Below are 6251 nucleotides of genomic sequence, written 5' to 3'. Positions count from 1 at the left end.
GCCCCTCGACGAATGAACTGACCCGATAAACCTTCGCGTCGCTTCGCTTTTCCACAATTAACGCTCGGCATCTGCACCAAGGATTCGCCCCTCACGATGGACCGCAGTCCTAAAACAACGAAACTGACGCGTGCCCCGACTACGAGATCGTTGAGCTCGTGCTATTGACTCGTGCTATCAAACCACCACTGTGGACGTATCGTGATTTCGGGAACCGAAAGTGCGGAACAGATTTTGATTCGGAGATTTTGCCTTTATCGTGTTTATATTAGTTTCATTGATCGGTCAACGGTGTTTCGATCGATTTGTAGGTATGTAAATATTAGTTTTCTGATTTCGATGTAATTACATTAACGACAATATTATTGTTGAGGATTATTCATTTTCTCATCTAGATCTAGGTATTATAATTTTAAAGATTGAAGATAGAACGGTTTGAACTTAATTTTATAATATTATTCGATATTGGAGTAAAAATCTGAGATTTATAAGATTCTTTCTTTCTTTTTTTTAGATTTCGTAAATTTGCAACATTAAGATTGTTAACGTGACAGGGGATAACGAGACAGTCTCATTTCCAGCATGACGATGTACATTTTCTGCAACAATTAATATAATATAATAATTAGTCAAATATAGGCCATTTGAAATTAAAACTGTAGATGAAACGGGGAATGGAATATTTGAAGATTAATAATGTTTTATTAAATTAAGTCTGTCAACTGAAAAGCAATCGCGGTTTAAAAAAAAATAAAAAAAAAGAGCAAAAATATTTAAACAGAAAGTGGGGAGGGTATAAAGTTTTAAATAGCATGTGTCAAGCGTGGAAAATTCGTGAATCTTTCATCGTTTCCTGAATTCCTGTAGTCAGCGAACCACTCGAGAGATATAAAATTCCATGGGTCAGCATGACTGTCCACAACGTTGTCCCACGCTAACGAACGTTTATGTACACGCGTGACGCGTGGAGAAAAATATTTGCGAACGAATACACTTGTAAATACGATGGAATAACACATTCCAATAAATACACACTGTCACGTTGCTCGGGCTTTCGACTCAGCTCTCTGGAAAATATAAAAAGACATCGTTTTAAAAATTCATACGTGAAAAGATTTAACCGCAAACTCGAGAATTGTTATTAATCGCCTAATAGAAACGAAACTTTGATCATGAATTAACGTTTATTTAAAAATTATCTATTCCTTCCTTATCTTATTAAAAATTTCTAGTCAGACGTAGATATTCGATAAATCGTACGTAAAAGATATTCCTCTGATTTTTAATCCTTTCTAATAAATTTTCTCGTCTTATTGTTATTCATGAGCAAACATGGATCGAGAGAAAGTCATCGTAACAGATCGGATAGCAGATCGATGGAAATGAATTCCTCGACTAGTAGTTCAACTCTCTGAAAACTCTCGTTGTTCAGCGAGAAGCGAAAGATGGTGGGGAAAAGAGTAAAAATGAAGTGATACCGGTCGGACGCGAATTGGAAATCCACTAGTTTCCCGTTTCAAGATCGCACGTCACGCGCAACGTGGAGTGTGCACGGGACAAAAGGGCTACAGACAGGGCTGTTTGTTACCGTGAGGGGGAAGGAGGGGGATTCACGCAAAATTGCGCGCCCAGTTAACTTCGAACCGGCCGAAAAGTTATCCCTAGATTGGGCTTTCGGGCCCCCTCCCTCCCCCCTCGATAAGTTAATCTCCTCTGTCTGCTCCTCCGCGTGTTCGTGACACCCGGCCTTTGATTTATTAGAACGTCGATCAGTGTCGCGCGATGGCGCTCGGTATCGAATTTCGAATGCGTCTGTTTGCCTGTCCTTCCTTTTTGCCAAGCTTTTGTAGAATGACGTGACAACCCCTCCCCCGACGAAGGAAAATATTAGCCTCTGGACAAAGATCGCCTCTTCTATATTGATTGCACGGACACGGACACGTTCGCAATACTCGACGTTAGAAAACGAGTTCTTTGATTACTCTGACAATCATGGAGACGTTATCGGATATAAATAGCGGGATCCGTTCCGTTTTGGAAATTTTATTATCGGGTATCTTAAATTAGGTATGCTGCTATCGATTTAATTAGTTTGAATCAAAGTTTGTACAATACTTTATTACGATTTTTAAAAGTATTCCGGAAAGAATTAAAACGGGAGACTTATATCTTTTAATTTGTATTCTGATGTATTCTTTTCTAATTTTTCATATTTATTCAACTCGTTTGAATCATCTATCTCGATAGATTTTTAGCGAATTTAATATAGCAATGTTGTACAAATTCGATAATTTTTGACATAAATTTCGATTAAAAATATTGTGGAAATTAATTTGCGACAAATAATGATTCGAGATGATTATAAAGAGGGTATATAGCGAAAATTCAGCTACGATTCAAACGAATTAACGATAAACGCGCCAACAATTTTCACGATCGAAAATTAGCTAGCACGTTGAGGCTAGCACGTTGAAAAGAAATTTGCGGGCGGGAAGCAATTAAAATTTCAATCACTACCGGTGCCCCGTCCCCAGAGATAATATTCATGAGGGTATGAGCGCGCGCGTGTGTTAATAAGAGTATCAAATAATGCGCTTGTCCAAAAATCACTTTGGGAGGCCGTTAAATGCTCCCCAGCGTTTTCGAATCTATATAAATCACGCGCATCGCCGATGCGCCTGTAATTAATATTCAATGATTATCAATTATCGAATACTTTCGGCGTAATTGAACGTAATTAAAATGATTTTATCCCGGGCAAGTTCATTAAAATAATCGCGATACAACGAATCGTCCAATCATAATATTTACATTATTTAAATAATCGCGGGGCCATCGGGAAATATTCGAAATATCGATAATCGGCTTTGGCAGTAACTGAAATAAAATACAATGGGATATTAGGTAGAAATCAGAGTTTTTCGCGGTGAATATCTCGAAATTTTCGACGGGATCATTGTTCGTGATCCAACCTCGGGATTTTTAAAGCTCGTGATACGTGTGGAGTGTGTTTGATATTTTTGATGGATTAAATATTTGGTTTATACCGAATATTTCGTGTACTTCGATCGCTAAAGGGAATGTCGGAATTTATAATTTTAATAAAAACTTGATCTATTAATAAATTATTTCTTGTTCCATGGAAATGAAAGTATCATTTGGTTTAAGAGATGGGATAAATATACCGATTTAATGTTCTCTAGAAAATTCTTGGATAGAATTTTGTTGTAGGATCTATGATTTTTATTTTAAAAATTAATAAATACATGTTAATTTATTATTTGAATTGGATCTCAATCATTTCTTTCCTGGAACATTAAACTTTGAAATAAATATGTCTATCTCTTTTTCAAAGAAGTAAGATTTCAACTTGAATTTTGTAAATTTTACGAATTCTTATCAAGCTGATGAAAAAATTTGAAAGAAATATACAAATAGAACAAATGACCCATCGTGCCACGAGTTGATACTATTATAAATTACTCTATCACGTGATTAATTGATTTTCTAAATTCTTTTCCTCGTGCAAGCACGATTTCACGATTTTTCTGACTGCTCGAAATCATATTAACAATCAATCGATCCAACTCTCTCTCCCAACACTGCCGGCAAACCACTCCTCCATCGATTCCCGACCACTGATTATCATTTAAACACGGCCGACGTTCGAGCGTGCACCGAGCGTACACTCGATCCTCCCTCGAATACCTGGAGCTTCTTCGATCCATCTTCGTTCCACGAATATCTCCGATCTAAACGATCTTGAGCGTAGTTAAACGGCGAGACGTATATAATCGTTGGTTTCCATGGGAATCCACGAAACGGGGCGGCCGAACGTTAGACGGGCGGAAAACTCATCGGGTATGCAGATATCAATAAAGGGGGATTCTAGACTAGGCCATAGCATCCGACGCCGTGCAGGATTCGATCGGCTCGTTCTCAGCAATTCGCGGCATGCCCCGAGTCGAGCAATACCAGCCGCATCGAAACCGTAAGGGTTGGCGCTATGCCGACCCCTTCGTTCAAGGGGGCAATAACATACCGTACGCCACCCCTGAAGCCGCTACGAATAATGGAGCCTCTCGACTATCCATGATTAACGCGGCAATAACGATTATTTATAGGCCTAAAACAATGTTTCACGGTGTGTCCACCCCCATGGCTGGCCGGCTAGGTTGGACGGTCTCGTTCGGTCTCTCATACCCGGGTTGAATCAGCAGTTAGTACTTTCTCTCTCCCTCTTGCCCCCCTCCCATCCACGCGACACGGCCGGATTTATGCAAAAATCTCAGAATGTCTCCGTGGGGTGCCGCTACGCGCCTAATTAATCGCGGCCACACGACACACCGTATCCTCCACGTCCACTACGTATTATCTACGTTTTGATAGTGATTGGAAAGCTCGATGGATTTAGCACCTGGGAGGCCCTTTATGAAACACGCCCGACGAATCGCGTATCTCCCTTTGGATCGTCGCTGTTGGACCGGTTGGAGCGGGAGCATCGTTCTGAAAATGATATTGCGGGGAGGGGGAGAGAAGGATGGTGGTGGACGTGATATTGGCGTAATTTACGGGGTGGTTATGGGTGAGCGTGCGGTGGTGACGTGGAATTTACGCGATTTTTTCGCCTCGATCGGGGGTAATCACGACATCTGATGGTGTAGAAATGTTTACGACGGTTCGAAGAGGATGAATTAAAATTAGCAAAACGTAATTTACGCGATTCTCTCTCTCTCTCTTTCTCTTTTTTTTCTTTTTGGAATGTGCGATTTGGAATATGGAGTTTCATAGTGAAATGCTTAGGTAAAGGAGGGAAGATAAAAATTTGCATAATTTTTGAAAAAGATTGTATCAAATTGGATATTAAAATTTAAGCGAACTATTATTATAATTCAGGCTTTTATGTTTTTTCTAGCCTTTAGAATCGAAAATGATTTGTATATCGCATACTTTTCAATACTTTTCTCACGAATTTTTTTTTTTCCAAACTTGCGCAATCGTAAAAAATAATAATCCGTTTGATTAAACTTCTCTTCTCCGTAAATCTTCGATGAGAAGAAACTTGTCTCTAAGATTATCAAGATTTTATTGAATCTCAATGCTTACCCCAAAATTCTCATAGACAAAGTTCTCTATCGCGCTCAATAAAACGCATACGACATTTTTTCCCCATCGTAGAAACAATTATTTTTCCACCTTATACATAGACGTACTCAATATATATATATATATCTATATATATCGGCAAGGAACGTTCGCGTGTCGAAAATCCGTGCCCGATTTCCCGGCTAATCCCAAACTTTTGATTACTTTCCGTGGAATCCTTTCCAAAACCGGCGGATAGCTAGTCACTACGATTGATCCTTTCGACCGTATAACGAACTAGGAGGAAGTCCAATTTGAAATTTTCCTGTCTGGGTTCAATCAGCTTAACGAAAGAACGTCGTGGCGAGAGGGAAGGGAGGGAAGGAAAAAAAAAGGAAATCCAGAGAAGAGAGAATCAGATATTTTTCATCCTGTTTACCGTATATAGGGGTGGAACGGATACTTCTTCCACGACGTCATTGTTTGTACGGGTCAGCGGAGGCATAATAATAACCGGTGGGTAAGGGAGAGAAAGGAGGAGGATGGAATAAAAGAGAGTTTGGTCCAAGAAAACATATCCATTCCATTCCAGCGAGAGGGAAAGGAAGTGAGGGCCGAGAGGGAAGATCGAGGAAAGTAACTAGGCATTACCAGGCACGGAGGGGAGCGAAGCGAAGAGAAAGACAAATAAAGAAAGAGAACGAGAGGAAGGTAACTTTTTTTTCCTTTTTTCCTTCCTCTCCTTCTTTCTCGGCCAATAGATTCGACGACCTTCGATTTTTCGCGCTCGATAATGCGCCATTCGAAATTCCAAACGTTTTACTCGAACTCCTCCTCCTCCTCCACCGCCGCCGAGGGGTGATGAATATTATTTGAGATAAGAATTTTTCGTATTTCGACGGAGAAAAGGGTTCAAAGGTCCATTCTACCGGTCATTTCTATGCGGACGTGGAAGCTCGTCGGTGCGTGCCTCTCCAGCCGGCAAGCAATTTCCCAAAGAATCCGTAGAATTCGATGCATACCTATGGCCTCTCGGGCGGACGAATAAATTAGGCATACGTCGGTGACGTTATATCTGCGCTGATACATCCGAATGGATTCGCCGTGGAATTCCATGTTATTGATGCGACCGACAATGCTCTATGTCTCTAAGACTTCCTAAGCCT

Source organism: Apis mellifera, linkage group LG6 (assembly GCF_003254395.2).
Source record: "Apis mellifera strain DH4 linkage group LG6, Amel_HAv3.1, whole genome shotgun sequence".
NCBI lineage: Eukaryota > Metazoa > Arthropoda > Insecta > Hymenoptera > Apidae > Apis > Apis mellifera.
The sequence above is the reverse complement of the archived record's forward strand: the minus strand, read 5'-3'. Positions refer to the sequence as shown.